Genomic DNA, 17,225 nt, shown 5'->3' on the forward strand with positions numbered 1-17,225 from the left:
TTTGAGAATCAAGTGTTGAAAACATCACATTACAAAAAAAGAAACCAGTTGATTCTATGAATATCAAAGAAAATGATTCATCATGTGAAGGCAAAAACTAATTTCCCAAATGTGAAATGAATACCATGCTGTTATCTCTTTTCTCCTGTGATTGTTACCATTGCTAGACTGGTCATCTCCCCCCAAACTATTTGCCTTACCCCTACCCTGCTGCTTGATGCCTTACTTTCTGCTGGAAGGAGATTGGGCCTTCTCCTTGAACACACAACTATGCAACTGACTGCAACGGCTAGTTGGCTGGTCGTCTCTATGAGCAACTGCGACATAACAAGCTCCAGCGACCTTAATACCCGGACATGGCCTCTGCTGGAGAGAGTCTGAATGCCCCAAGGGGAGACCCCAGATCCTTCCTGGACCTTTGGAAGTGTTGTTAGAGGTGCTTTTCCTGCCTAACCCTAAAAGTTCAGACTCGGAAAACTTTTCACCAACAAAGTGCCAGAAGAAATTACAAAAGAAAGGGACCTAGATGCTAGCAGATCTACCCAAGGTGCATTGCCCTTCTGCCTGACTTTGCAGTAGCTCCTGCTACATTCTTCTCCACAGCAGCAAATCCTATTCAATGGGACCTTTAAGCGATGGTATCTAAGGGTTCAAATCTTCACCGAACTTAACAGCGACAGACTATCCATCAACGATGACAACGTCTTCAAACTAGATATCCAGATTCTCCCCGTCTGAAGTTTTTCCTGCCATTGTCGATGGTGTCACTGACCTAGCCCAGTGTGCTCCATCAACGATGGCTGCTCCTCGGATAGAGACTGCTGCCCCACTGAACTCTACCTTCTCCTGGAATTTTCTTCAAAATTTCTTCTAAGTCCAAAGTTAAGCCAGGACCAGGCTTTGTTGATGATTTATGTGGGAGGGAGGTATGGAAACGAGCTTGCTGCTAGCACTATATACTCGAGGAATTTACGGCACAACTGTTTTCATTCTTCTGTTTTATTGATTATGAAATTCAATAAATAAAGATTTAAGAAAGGTTTGGTTAAACGTGCAATACTCTAGGTTTGATAGAGATGAATTGATTTATAAAGACAAAGCTATATATTTACAATCAGATCGGTTAAGATAGCAGTTTATGTTATGTTATATTAGGTGGATTTATAGAGCACGTTACTGCCCTGGGGCGTCTAAGCACTGTACTTTATCGGCGGTGAGTGTCAAAAACAGGGACTGTCATAAGGGTTACCAGGACCTGAATAACCAGGTCTTTAAAGCCTTTCTAAAAGCAAGAAGACTGGATGCTTTTTTTAGACAGAGAGGAAGTGTATTCTGCACTTCTCTTGCCTCTTTTTGCACCCCTCTTGCTTCTTTCTGCACCTCTGTTGCATCTTTCTGCACACCTCTTGCCTCTTTCTGCAACGCTCTTCCCTCTTTCAGCACTTCTTTTGCCTCAGTCTGCTGATCTGTTCCCTCTTTCTGCACCTCTTTTGTCTATTTCTGCAAATCTCTTGTCTCTTCCTGCAGTTCTTTTGCCTCCTTCTACATCTCTCTTCCCTCTTTCTGCACCACTATTGCCTCTTTCTGTACCTCTGTTGCTTCTTTCTGCCCCTCTCTTGTTTATTTCTGCACCCTTTGTGCCTCTTTCAGGACCTCTGTTGCTTCTTTCTGCAGTTCTCTTCCTTCTTTCGGCACCCCTCCTGCCTCTTTCTGTACCCCTCTTGCTTCTTTGTGCCTTTCCCATAACCTTTCTGCACACCACTTGCCTCTTTTTGTACCTCTGTTGGTTCTTTTCGAACCGCTTTTGCTTTGTTCTGCACTTCACTTGCCTCTTTCTGCACCCCTCCTGCCTCTTTCTGCACCTCTATTGGTTCCTTCTGCACTGCTCTTGCTTCTATCTGCTACTCTCTTGCATATTCTTGCACCTCTCTTGCCTCTCTCTGCACCTCTGTTCCCTCTTTCCACACCTCTTTTGCCTGTTTCTGCAACTCTCTTGCCTCTTTCTGCTCTTTTCTTGCCTGCTTCTGCACTTCTCTTGCTTCTTTCTTCACCTCTCTTGCTTCTTTCTGCTCCCCTCGTGCCTCTTTCTGAACCCTTCTTCCCTTTTCCAGCATGCCTCTTCATTCTTTCTACAATGCTCTTGCCTCTTCCTGCACCCCTCTTGCCTCTTTCTGCTTCTCTTTTGCTTCTTTCTGCACTTCTCTTGCCTTCTTCTGCACCCCTTTTGCCTCTTTCTGCACCTCTGTTGGTTCTTTATGCTTTGCTCTTGCTTCTTTCTGCACCTCTGTTGTTTCTTTCTGCACTTCTCTTGCTTCTTTCTACACCTCTCTTGCTGCATTCCTCACCCCACTTGCCTTTTTCTGTACCCTTCTTCCCTCTTTGTGCACCTCTCTTGCTTCCTTCTGCACCTCTCTTGCCTCTTTCTGCACCCCTCACGCCTCTTTCTGCATCTCTTTTGCTTGTTTCTGCTCTTCTTTGGCCTCTTTCTGTGCCCCTCTTGCCTCCTTCTGCACCTCTGTTGTTTCTTACCGCACTGCTCTTGCTTCTTTCTGCACCTCTCTTGTAAATTTCTGCACCTCTCTTCCCTCTTTCGGCATCCCCCTTCTCTCTTTCTGTACCCCTGTTCCCTCTTTCTGCACCTCTTCTGCCTCTTTCTGCACCTCTGCTGCATCATTCTGAACTTCTCTTGCCTCTTTGTGTACCTCTTTTGCATCTTTCTGCACTTTTCTTGCCTCTTAATGCACCCCTCTTCCCTCTTTATGCACCTCTGTTGCTTCTTTCTGTACTTCTGTTGCTTCTTTCTGCACCTCTCTTGCTTCATTCTGCACCTCTCTCGCCTCTTTCTGCACCCTTCTTCCCTCTTTCTATACCTCCTGTGCCTCTTTCTGCCCGTCTCTTACCTCTTTCTACACACACAGGGCTACTTTAAAATGAACTCAGGCTCAGCAGTACACACATGCAAGTGCAGAAAACAGCTGCGGGCCTCTAAACCGCCATGCCCTATTATATACTAGGGACTTAGGGGTAGTTTTAATCCCCCTGCTCTATTATGTACTAGGGTCTTACAGGGGAGGTAATGCCAATGACAGGGGCACCCCAACCCATAGTGTACCCTAGTTTATGTGGGTGTTTTCACTGTATTCTAAGTGTCTTTTAGCATAGCACTGGCTTGGGCCTGGTCAGGCAGAGGCCAGGGTCGGTCATAGTCAGTTACCACCAGTACCAGTCAGCAAAAATTTCAGGGGTGGCCAGGGCACAGGATGACTTTGCAACAAAGCCTCTTTATGCACCTCTGTTGGTTCTTCTGCATATCTCTTGCTTCTTTCTGTACCTTTCTTCCTCTTGCTGGACTTCTGTTGCTTCTTTCTGCATTCCTCTTGCTTCTTTCTGCACCTTTCTTCTTCTTTCTGCACATGTCCTACCTCTGTAGGCCTAGTTAGAAAGTAGTATTTAAACAACCTTAGAAATTCACTGAAAAAAACACAGGTTTCTGGGACGTTATGGTTAGTTGGACATTTCACTAGTACAAAACCAGAGAAATTCAGCCGTTATAGTTAATTGAGCTAACTATAACTCGCATTCCCGCAATGCACTGCTGATGACAACTCATAATACATCATTCATGACATGGTCAGTGACATCACTGTTGACATTTCAAATGACATCTCTAATGACATCATCCATGTGATAATCTGATGCACCTCCTCACACCCAAATATAACCTTTAAAACAGCCACTCTAAAATACAGACTACCATTTTCGAAACCACAGACACACCAATACAATTTACTACATACCCACTCACTGATTCCTAGGCCTACACACACATTCCCACATACACTCATACATGCAGTCAATCATCAATACAGCACTATCATATTCACTCATACACCTATACAGACACTGACACACTGACACTCATCCATAGAGTTACTCACACACCTAGTCAGTCATGCAAAAAATTGATCACACTCCCATTTACTCACCTATTCAGTTATACACACACCACTTCACTTATTCAGACGGATACTAACACATACTTACTCTCTTATACAATCACTGGTACACGCACAGACTCATCCATACAGCCACTCTCACAATCACTCACTCTCACATATAGTCATTTATGTACTCCAACACTACTGCCTTTAACATATGTAGTTACTAACACGTGTACTACTGAGACATCCATTCACTCACTAACACACCCATACACACACTCATTCAACCATTCAGCACCTCACAGATGTACTCTTGAACCCATATACCCAGTGAATCACCCACTCACAAATCTATGCACAGAGTCACACACCCTTCACCCACCCTCCCAGACACTCAGACACCCATACATATACTCAGACAACCAATCAATAACCCATATAGACACTTATGTAGCTACTCACCAACCCATGCAGCCGCTTACACACCAACTGACAGACTGATACAGACATTCACACAGTTTAGTCAATAACCCATGCATTCAGTAAGACATGTTTAATCACTCACTTATACAGTCAGTCATGCACCTACTTAATAATCCAGTCAGACACATATGCACCCACTCATACTTCAATACACTTTGGCATATATATATATATATTCACTGAAAAAACCATAGGTTTCACACATGTTATAGTTAGCGGAAATTTTACTGATAAAAAACCAGTGAAATTCCCCCGTTATAGTTAGTGTAGGCAACTATAACTCACGCGACCGCAATCCTCTGCTGATGCTAATACTGTATTTAGACACTTATTTGCCCATGTCTTCTTCCATACATTTTTAGCTATACATATATTTCAAATATTTTTTTTTCATAAAGACACATATGTCATCAGCAGAAGATTGCGGTCGCGTGAGTTATAGTTGCCTACACTAACTATAACGGGGGAATTTCACTGGTTTTTTATCAGTAAAATTTCCGCTAACTATAACATGTGTGAAACCTATGGTTTTTTCAGTGAATTTGCAAGGTTTTTTAAATGCTAATTCCTAACTATAACGTGTGTGAAACCTATGGTTTTTTCAGTGAATTTGTACGGTTTTTTAAATGCTAAGTTACTTTACGCCATTCGTGGCGTGCGCGCCCACTTAACGCAGTTCGTTCCGTGCGCGCACGGTGCGCTTCGCGCACCGTGCGCGCACAGTAAGCACGCGGTGCGCTTCGCGCACCGCGCGCCCACTTTACGCAGTTAGTGCCGTGCACGCACGGTGGGCACGCGGTGCGCTATGCGCACCGCGTGCCCACGTTACGCTAGATGGGCCATGTACGCACGATGTGCTTCGCGCACCGTGCGCACATGGAGGACATATGATGCACTTCGTTTTGAAAGGTAATATTTTAATTTTTCGTAATTTTTATAAGTGGGGTGGAGAGAGTGTTGTTAATTTTTTCTTTTATTATTTTTGTTTAAAATATTGTGGTTTTTCACACCTCTAATAAGCCATGCGCATTTGGTGGCCTGCGGCCACCAAAAGCACAGGGGGTGGGGTGAGTGTGGATAGTGTTTTTTTTTTACATTTTTTACCGTACGCATACGGTAAGCGTAATCGGCGAAATTAGCGAAAAAATAAAAATTGCATTTTTGGCCTTGGGGGGTCTTTGGGGACTCCCTCAACATGGCTATGTGTGTGGGAGCTGTCTAAACAGCCCCTTTACATGTTTATTGGTTTTATTTAACAACCTAGCTCTCAGTGCGAGAGAGAAAATGGCGGCCGCCGCTTCCTGGTTTCGGCTGTTTGGAATGTTTACTAAGATCTAAGAGCCAATCAGAATCGCGCTCGCGCACGCCACCGTACGCGTACGGTAAGCTTACGGTAAGCGTACCGTAAGCTGGCTCAGATATATATATTGATTTAAAGGCTATTTTCTCAGAATCTACTGAACATATTTACACCAAACCTACAAAAGGCACTTCCTTGACCTGAGGACTACCTCTCTGCCAAATTTCTAGTAATTCTGTTCAGCCGTTCGGGTTGTAGCCCTGTCTAAAGGTCCTATGGAAAAATGCATGGGAAAAACGCGTTTTGGGACCCCCCTTTTATCTCAGCCCCCTCTTGACGAATCCCCCCGAGACTTTCAGGGTAGGAGCGGAGCGTAGCGCCCCACCTATTTTGAGAAATTTGCGAGGATTCGTCGACCGGCGCCAAAGTTATTCAAAATAGAATGTTGCGGATTTCCTATGGAAAAGGGGTCCTAACTATAACTACCTACTGGCGACCGCCAGTAGGTAATATATATATATATATATATATATATATATATATATATATATATATATATATATATATATATGAAACATATTTAAAGTTTACAGAAACATACAGTCACTGGATGATGTCATCAGTGATGTAATTTGAGATGTCATCAGTGATGTCACTGACCATGTCATGAATGATGTAATATGTGACATCATCAGCAGTGCATTGCGGGGGTGCGAATTATAGTTAGCTCAACTAAGTATAACAGCCGAATTTCTCTTGTTTTGTACGAGTGAAATGTCCAACTAACTATAAAGTCCCTGAAACTTGTGTTTTTTTCAGGGAATAGATATATATATATCTATATATATCTATATATATATTTCACAGAGCCTCTCCCCATGGGAAAGATTGAGCCGCACACATCGCGGTAGTTTTTAGAATTTATTTACAGCAGTTTCACAAGCTCCGGTAGTCCTAATGCATTTCAGCCAACCTTTGGCCTTCTTCAGAGGAGGAGCTTCAGACATCTTGGGGGCTGTACACACAGAAACCAGGTAATTGCTTATTTTATATCACAGTGATTTCCCTCTAGTGGGCGCCGCGGTGGACTGCGGTATGAAGCATTCTGGTCCCTGTAGTCAGCCTCACAATTCCTTCCCTTCAGTGGGTGATGTCTGTTGCAATCCACCGGTAAGAATCTGCCACGATCCCCTTGCACACCATTTTCAAGCGTGCTGAGGACCTAACCAAGGGTTGGTCCCTGGTGGCTGCCACTACCCATATTGCCTTCGCCAAATTAACACAACGGTTCCTTTGCCTGTAGTTTTGGCGTGCTTTTCTAAGTGGTGCATCGCTCCGCGGCCGAACCATGCCGCATTATATTTCACAGAGCCTCTCCCCATGGGAAAGATTGAGCCGCACACATCGCGGTAGTTTTCAGAATTTATCTACAGCAGTTTCACAAGCTCCGGTAGTCCTAATGCCCATATTGCTTTCACCAAATTAACACAACATATATATATATATATATATTCATGTCAATCGAAAAAGCTCCCCATTGAAGACTCGTCAATCGGCGTGTGTCAATTTCTTTTATTGCCAAGGCAGCATTTCAAAAATAGCCTCACGTACACAGAATTCAATATTCAATCTGCCATTATTTCCAAACGCGTTTCGGGCAATCTTCTGCCCTTGATCACAGGAAGGCAATGTGGAGAGCACCCTTGGGTGGAACATTGCAATATCGCGAGTGCGAGGTAATTTTCATCGCTGCTCTCCACATTGCCTTCCTGTGATCAAGGGCAGAAGGATGCCCGAAACGCGCTTGGAAATAATGGCAGATTGAACATTGAATTCTGTGTACGTGAGTCTATTTTTGAAATGCTGCCTCAGGAATAAAAGAAATTCACACACACCGAGTGAGGAGTCTTCAATGGGGAGCTTTTTCGATTGGCATATATTATCTACTGGCGGTTGCCAGTAGATAGTTATAGTTAGGACCGAGTTCCCATAGGAAATCTGAAAATTCTATTTTGAATAACTTTGGCGCCGGTTGACTTATCTTCGTGAAATTTTTAAAACTAATGAGGCACTCCGCTCAGCTCCTACCCTGAAAGTCCCGGGGTGATTCATCAAGCGGGGGCTGAGAAAAAAGGGGGGTCCCAAAACGCGTTTTCCCCATGCATTTTCCCATAGGACCTTTAGTCGAAGGTACAGCCTGACCGGCTGAACAGAATTACTTGAAATTTGGCAAAGAGGTAGTCCTCAGGTCAGGCATGTGCCTTTTGCATATATGGTGTCAATCTGTTCAGTAGTTCCTGAGAAAATCAAAAGTAAAATCACATATATATCTGGGCGGAGCCTAACTACACATCTCATCGTGAGATCTGATTGGCTGTCAGCACTTCATCCAAGAAGTGTTGGCAGCCATCTTGGGACCAATATACACAAAAGCACCTCATTAAAAAGCATTGCAGTTAATAGAAGGTTTTACGACTTTAGTTACATTATAAATCATTTGTTGATGGTACCATACTCATTTTAGGTATTGTGGTATGTTCTAAGGTGATTTTACCATTGAAAAAGCCTTCTGCTGTGATATCATGAATCATGTTTGAGAGAAAACTATTTTCTCATGCTTTTCCCACAGAGGTTTGGAAGGTGATCTATAAGCCAAACTGAGAGCATATTTTTTGTAAATTCACATTATCATTCTCAGTCACGTGGGAATGAAGTCTGACATTCTCAATAAAACATGTACATCCAACAAAGGCAGAGACTGTCAGTTGATTCCTTTGTGTTCTACTGCAGCTTCCCAGAATGTTCTAAAGAACAACTAGAGCGCTAACAGTCCTACTTATGACAAACGTATGGCACAACTGAAGCCATTTTGGTTGGAATAAAGTGGTAACTCTTAAAACATTTAATTTAAAAAGGAACAACACGAGGGGGTTTATTTTGCCATAGAAAGTATGATTAGTGCTGCAGAAAGAAAAATTAGGGCACATTTTGAGTGACTTCTCAAATCCTCTTCTATTTCATTAAACAATTCTGACATGCAGACTGAAACATGCACTTTCAATACCAGCAGTGGACTTTCCTGGGTAGCAGTAGCTTTACTACAGTGATCTAATAAGCAACTAGTGTGCTAACATTCTGAATTTATGGAAAATATGTGACACATCTGAATGCCTTCTTAATGGAATCAAAGTAAAAAACTGAAAGTATTTCCTACTGAGGAGACTGCATTAAATGAGGAAATTAGGAAACTTCATAACAAATAAATCTCCCAAGATGGCCACCAGAGACAAAAGAGCCCAAATGTAGCCCAAATATCACCCAGATGTAGCCCAAGTATAGCCCAATGACAGAATGTCCCAGAGTGTTCTAACGAACAACTAGAGCGCTAACAGTCTTACTTATGACAAAAGTATGGCACACCTGAAGCCATCTTGATTCTAATAAAGTGGTAACACTTAAAACATTTAATTTACAAAGGAACAAAATGAGGGGGTTCATTTTGCCCAAAAAATGATGATTCGTTCTGCAGAAAAAAAAATTAGGGCACATTTTGACTTCTCAAATCCTCTTCTATTTCGTAAACAAATTCTGACATGCAGACTGACACATGCACTTTGAATGCCAGCAGCAGACTTCCCTGGTGAGCAGTAGTTTTACTACAGTGATCTAATGAGCAACTAGAGTGCTAACATTCAGAATTTATGGCAAATGTGTGACACATCTGAAGGCCTTCTTGATGGAACCAAAATAAAAAACTGAAAGTATTCCCACTGAGGAGGCTGCAGTAAATGAGGAAGTTAGGAAACTTCATAACAAATAAATCTCCCAAGATGGCCACCAGAGACAAAAGAGACCAAATGTAGCCCAAATATCACCCAGATGCAGCCCAAGTATAGCCCGATGACAGAATGTCCCAGAGTGTTCTTAAGAAAAATTAGAGCGCTTACTGTCTTACTTATGACAAAAGTATGGTGCACCTGAAGCCATCTTGATTGGAATAAACTGGTAATACTTAAAACTTCATAACAAATAAATCTCCCAAGATGGCCACCAGAGACAAAAGAGCCCAAATGCAGCACAAATATCACCCAGATGTAGCCCACATGTAGCCCAATGACAGAAGTGTGCAAAACACTTATTTTTTGTGTATTTGCAGTTTTATATAGTGCAGACTTGTCAGGTATTGGAGTGCTTTACATGAGCATTGGTTACATCACACAAGATCAAATTCATTTTGGTTTTAGACATGGGGAGATCAAGTGATTTGACACAGCCACCTTCCCGGAGAGCTGGAAGCACGCCGAGCTCAGCGCACTGCTGAAGAAACCAACAGCGGACGCAACCGACCTCAAGAATTTCCGCCCTATCTCGCTCCTTTCTTTCCCTGCCAAAGTCGCCGAGAAGATCGTCAACAAGCAACTGTCCACCTTCCTCGAGACGAACGGATCCCTCGACCCATCGCAATCCGGCTTCAGAGCCAACCACAGCACTGAGACCGCCCTCATCGCAGCCACCGACGACATCCGGGCTCTACTCGACAACGGGGAAACTACGGCCCTCATCCTCCTGGACCTCTCCGCAGCATTTGACACTGTCTGCCACCGCACCCTAGTCCAACGCCTCAACAACACAGGTATCCAAGGGAAGGCCCTGGAATGGATCACCTCGTACCTCGCCGGCAGAACACAGAGAGTACGCCTCCCTCCGTTCCGATCTGAGGCCACCGAAGTCATCTGCGGCGTCCCGCAAGGATCGTCACTCAGCCCCACCCTCTTCAACGTCTACATGAAACCCCTCGCGGCCATCGCACGCCAACTCAACCTCAACATCATCTCCTACGCCGATGACACCCAGCTGATCCTCTCACTCACCAGAGACTCTGACTACCCCAGGACTAACCTGCACGAAGGGATGAAAGACGTCGCCGAGTGGATGAGCCTGAGCCGCCTGAAACTGAACACGGACAAGACAGAAGTCCTCATCCTTGGAGCATCACCCTCCGCATGGGACGACTCCTGGTGGCCCCCAGCCCTAGGCACCGCACCAAAGCCAACGGACCACGCACGCAACCTGGGCTTCATCCTGGACTCTTCCCTATCGATGACCAGACAAGTCAACGCCGTCTCCTCATCCTGCTTCCACACCCTCCGCATGCTCCGCAAGATCTTCTGATGGATCCCGACCGAGACCAGGAAGACGGTCACCCAGGCCCTCATCACCAGCAGACTAGACTACGGAAACACCCTCTACGCCGGAACAACAGCCAAGCTTCAGAACAGACTTCAGCGCATCCAGAACGCCTCCGCCCGACTCATCCTAGACGTCCCCCGACGCAGCCACATCTCGAGCCACCTGAGAGACCTCCACTGGCTCCCTGTCAACAAGAGGATCACGTTCAGACTCCTCACCCACGCACACAAATCTCTCCACAACATGGGCCCAAGATACTTCAACAACCGCCTCGCCTTCTACGCGCCCACTCGCCAGCTACGATCCGCACGCCTCGCCCTCGCCGCCATCCCTCGCATCCAGAGAGCCACCTCTGGAGGAAGATCCTTCTCCTACCTGGCGGCTAAGACATGGAACTCTCTGCCCATCCACCTTCGGCTGACCCAGGACCACCTCGCCTTCAGGACACAGCTCAAGACCTGGCTGTTCGAGCAGTAGCAGACCCCCTTCCCCTAGCGCCTTGAGACCCTTCCGGGTGAGTAGTGCGCAATATAAATGCCTTGATTGATTGATTGATTGATTGAATGTTGAGCTGAAGCAGAAACTCCAACCTGGTTCCCCAGCTGCAAAGTCTGCAGCTCTGGAAGTAACACCACATCCTCTCCCCTAGGTACAACATTTAATCAAGTGGTCAACTGAATAAAAAAACATAAAGATTACAAATAATTTAAAAGTTCTTTGACGCTATTTGAAAACTCAGAAAATATGTCCTCATTTTAGTTTTTTAGAGCACTAACCATGATTTTGATGCAAATAAGACCCTCTCATATATGTAATTTCTAAAGGAAATACTCTAGGTATTACAGTTTTGATTACATCAAGATGACGTCAGGCGTACCACACTTTTGTAATACATATAGTATGTTAGCAATCTAGTTGTTCATTGGGATACTGTTGAGAGGCAGAGGCCAGGGGCACGGACTCTGAAAATTGAAGGCAGGTAAGAGAGTGCAGAGGCAACAATTTTACCACACTGGGCAGGAAGGAAGGGAAGTGGCAGCACAACAGACTATGGAGGGCAGTGGAAAGGGGGGCAGGGGCAACAAACCAACAATACAGGACTGGCAAGAGAGGCTGTGGCAACATAATAGACCATTGTGGGCAGAAAGAAGAGGCAGTGGTAGTACAACCATACATGCCAACAGACCCGTTTCAGCCAGGAAACGTCCAATGTTTTTAAGCTCAAATGGGCTTTATTTGATATGTCTCCTGTCTACAATCTCCTCTTTTTCAATGTAACTCAAAGGGGAAAATCAATACCCCAGTTTTTTTCAAAATCTCCCTCTTACCAATTTCAAAATGTTCGCAAGTATGGTACATTGCATCATGGTAGGCAGGAGGAGTTGGGGTAGGGACATAGACTCGGATCACAGAGGGCAGGAGGGACATGGAGAGGTGCACCAAACTGACCCTACAGGGCAGGCATCAGGTTTTGCAGCAGCACAATACACCACACAGCGCATGCGGGACGGGTGTGCAGCACAACAATCCATAGAAAGCAATAGGGCGGAGACAGGACCATGCACATGGACAACAGAGAACAGAGGGGAAAGAGGCAATGGTAGCTAGCTGACCATAATGGACAGGCAGGAGAGAAAGCTGCAGCATAACAGACCATAAATGGCGGAGGGACAGATCAGGGGCATTACAATGGAACAGACAAGCCAGGAGGGAGGGAATAGGGGTCTGCACATGGAAACAGAGGGCTGGGGGCAAGGGGGCAGGGCAGGAGCAGCAAGATGACCATGGATGTCAGGCAGGATGGGCACTAGAAACAAGACACACCATGGAGAGCAACAATGAGACTATGATAGCATACACACAGACCATGGAGGGAAGGTGGGAGGGGGTCAGGGGCAGCTAGCTGACCACACAGGGAAGGTGGGAGGGGCCATGGCAGCACAGAAGACCATGCATGGTAAGCGGGAGGGGTAGTGGCAGCACAATGGCTATGATGGGCAGGAAGGAGGGTGCATGGGCATGCACAAAGGACCATGGAGGATAGAAGGGAGGGTCAGGACCTGGCACAGACAAGAGAGTTCAGGATAAGGGGCTTCTCAACAGACCGCGCGGGGCAGGCAGGAGGAGCAGTTGCAGCACAACAGACCAGGGAGGGCAGAAGGGTGTGGCAGTAAAATGGACCTTGGAGGACAGGAGGAAGGGGATAGGGGCATGGCATGTGGACAGGCAGGGTGGAGGTGGCAGGGACAAGTTACAGTCATCTGACAATGCTAGGCAGGTGGGAGGGGAGTGGCAGCTCAACAGAACACTCAGAATAGATAGGAGTGGCAGGTCCATGGTACATGGTGGGCAAAAAGGATGGAGCAGGGGCATGCACAAAGACATCGGAGGGCAGGGGGAAGGAGAATAGGGGCGGCAAGCTAAGCACAGAGGCTAAGCAGGAGGTCAATGATGGGCCATAGAATTGGGCAATGGAAGGCAGGTGGAGTGGACTGGTACATCATGCTAAATGGAGGGCAGTGGCAGCACATCAGACCATGCATGGCAGGAGGGAGGAGGCTAGTCCATTGATTCAGACAACAGAGGATAGGGAGGAGGTGGATGGGGCAGCAAGCTAACTGTTCAGAGAAGGTGGGTATTAGGAACTTTATTGTTTTTAAAATGTGTGTCTGTGCGAACTACTTAAAATATGAACAAGTATGCAGCATAATCTCACTTTTATTCTGGAAGAAGAGGACGTTTGTGACTGTGACTCCGGGCTCACTTGGCAGAAACACCCCCTGACCCTCCACCCCCATCGCAAAATGTAATGCCCGTGAAAAGGGTAGGTGGACGCAGTGTTATATAGAACATAGTCCTGAGAGCATGATTGAAAATGAAAACTAGATATAGTATATGGTATAAAATATGCACCAAAAAGTGTGATATAAGATGAACCGGGGCTTGAAATATAATATGCAATACATTGTGCGCAATGACAGATTCATTGGAGAGCGCAAGATAGCACAGGCACTAGCGTGTGCTATGCAATATGCGCCTTGGAGTGTAATATGCACAGGGCAGTGTTGTGTAACCTAACTAGTCTCTAAAGTTGTAATATAAAATATGTGCTGGGGAGTGTAACGTTGCATATGCACTGTGACAAAGATATGGATCCAAGATTGTAATATGTATGGCATTGCGCTGTGCGTTATAACATAGGCATCGAGGAAGGCACGTTAGATGGGGCAATATAACCCGTGCGAAGTCAAGTGTGGCATGACATATTCACGGGTTGGTGTTAGAGTGCACATGGGCTAGAGAGTGTCATAGCATACGCACTAGCTGGTGGAATACAACACAGAGGTGTGAGGCACTCGGCGGGCACTGGTGGGTGTAACACAGCATTGGGCTCAGCCCAGACCATGCTGTGACTCTCAAGTGAGATTCATCTCCTTTCGAGAGAGTAAAATAAAAAGTATTACACATCCGGTGGTGGATGTGTATTTTATTAACCGTGAGGGGGGTTTCTTGCATAGTTTGGTCGAATTTTTGTCGAATCCCCTTTGAATGGCTTGGTGTGCGTGTATATTAAATGTGCCCATCAATAGCTATCCATGTTTGTATAAATAAACGACAAGGGTGTCTACTTGGAGAGTACCCACTGGCGGGGATGCCGGGATTAGGCACGGTGGGTCGTCAGACACGTCAGAGCTTCACTAGCGGTGTAAATACATTCCACGTGGATTAATTCTATGCATAGTCGCCTTTTAATGAATATCACGCAAATCGTCATGGTGATAGGTACATACAGTTTGTCCAGCATGTCCTAGGTGTTTCTATAAATATATATATTTTTTAAATAATAAAAAACAAAGGCCGTCCCCGGCCGATTAAGACCTTGGGTGGGCCAAATTAACTTTTTTCAACAAAAAAAATTAGGGTGCAGACCCTGGGGGATGGGGTCCCCAGGGCCATTAAATTAGAAAAAGAAGGGGGCCACACAGCCCTCCTTCTTAAAAAATAAAATAAATAAAAGACCGGCATCGTGCCCCCTCCTTGCAGCACTCTGCAAACGCGCCCCCTGGCCAGTTGTAAGTTGGGGAATTAATTCCCCTTCAATACTGAGGGTTCCTGAGGGCCAACTAGCCCAACAGGTATCTCCAGTATGCGCCAGGGAGCTGCGTTGCAGACAGGTGTTCTGAGGCCACGCCCCTTTTTACACCTCCATGCAACGCAGCTCTGTGGCGCTTACTCGAGGTACCTAGTGGGCTAGTTTGACCCTAGGGACCCTTAGGATTCAAGGGGACTTAATCTCTCAACTTAGAACGGCCACAGGGCGCGTTTACACAGCGGTGAAGAGAGGGGACGGGGCCTGAGGTGACGTGTGCAAACACACCCTGTGGCGCGTTTTAAGTTAGGGAAATAATTCCCTTTCAATCCTGAGGGACCCTGGGGGCCAACTAGCCCACCAGGTGCTTCCAGTAAGCGCCACTGCATTGCGTTGCAGAGAGGTGGTCTAGGCCGTGCCCCTTTTTACATCTCTCTGCAACGCAGCTCTGTGGCACTTACTGGAGGTACCTAGTGGTCTAGTTGGACCCTGGGGACCCTCAGGATTCAAGGGGACTTAATCTCCCAACTTAAAACAGCCACAGGGTGTGTTTACACAGTGGGGAAGTGAGGGGACGGGCCTGAGATGACGTGTGCAAACACGCCCTGTGGCGCGTTTTAAGATGTAGTTTTAATCCCCTGCCCCATTATATACTAGGGGCTTACAGAGGAGGTCATGCTGATCACACGGTGATCCCAATGCATAGTGTTCCCTAGTGTATGTAGGTGGTTTCACTGTATTCTGAGTGTCTTTTAACATAGCACTGGCTCTAGGACTGGTTAGTCAGACTCAGTTACCACCAGTATCCATCTGAAAAAGTTGAGGGTACAGGATGATTTTGCAACAAGGCTTCTTTCTGCTCTTCTGTTTGTTCTTTCTGCACGTTATCCTTCTTCCTGCACTTTTCTTCGTCTTTGAGGACTTCTGTTGCTTCTTTCTGAATTTCTTTTTTTTCTTTCTGTGCGTTTTTTCTTCTTTCTTCACATATCCTATCTCTGTAGGCATAGTTAGAAATTAGCATTTAAAAAACCTTTGAAATTCACTGAAAAAACCATAGGTTTTAGGCACTTTATAGTTAGGAATTAGCATTTAAAAAACCTTAGAAATTCACTGAAAAAAACAGGGGTTTCAGGGGCGTTAGAGTTAGCTGGACTTTTCACTCGTACAAAACCATTGAAATTCCCCCGTTATAGTTAGTTCAGCTAACTATAACTCGCGCGCCCGCAATGCACTGCTGATGACGTCACATATTACATCACTCATGACATGGTCAGTGACATCACTCATGACATCACCGATGAAATCTCAAATGACATCACTGATGACATCATCCTTGTGATACTGTGGCAGACCTCCTCTCCCCCTATTATAACCTTTGATACACACATTCAAAAATAGAAACAAAAATTTTCAAAACAATTGACATACCAATATCAGTTGCAACAACCTATTCAGTAATTCTAAGATCCACATACACATCCACTCATTCACCAACAGTCCTATACACTCACTCATACATGTACTCACTCATCATATGTACTCATACACCTATACATCCTGTTACACAACGCCACTCATCCATAAAGTTACTCACACACATAGTCACTCATGCTAATAAAGAATCAAACATCCATTTACTTGCATATACAGTTATACACACACCACCACGCTTACTTCTACAGAAACTTACACATACTAAGGGGCATATCAACAAGGGCTTTATCTCTGCTTTTTTGGCTTTAAAAGCCAAAAAAGCAGAGATAAAACTAGCGCCCTATCAACAACAGGGTGCTAACACGCAAATTTGCATGTTAGCACCCTTTTACTCTACGCTTCCCCTTGCATCTCTAATGAGATGCAGAGGGGGCGTTCCAGAGTAAAATAATAGGAGAAATGTCGCTAAGCGACATTTCTCCTATTATCAAGAATGTCGCTAACCCTGTTAGAGACAAAAAAAGCAGCGCTAACCGCGGTTAACGCTGCTTTTTTACGTCTGCTAATTTTCAGACTTAGCCATGATATCCTATGGAAGGAGGATATCATGGCTAAGTTTGCCTGTCCCTATCAACAAGGTAACGTGTGATTATCGCTGGGTTTCCAGCGATAATCACTCGTTAGCCTGTTAGCGTGTAGATTTTTATCGCTATTGAGATAAGCGTTGCTAATAGCACGCTATCTCAGCGATAAAAATTCACGCTAGCCGGCGATAATTATCCTCACG

Source organism: Triturus cristatus, chromosome 6 (assembly GCF_964204655.1).
Source record: "Triturus cristatus chromosome 6, aTriCri1.1, whole genome shotgun sequence".
In the NCBI taxonomy this organism is placed as follows: Eukaryota; Metazoa; Chordata; class Amphibia; order Caudata; family Salamandridae; genus Triturus; species Triturus cristatus.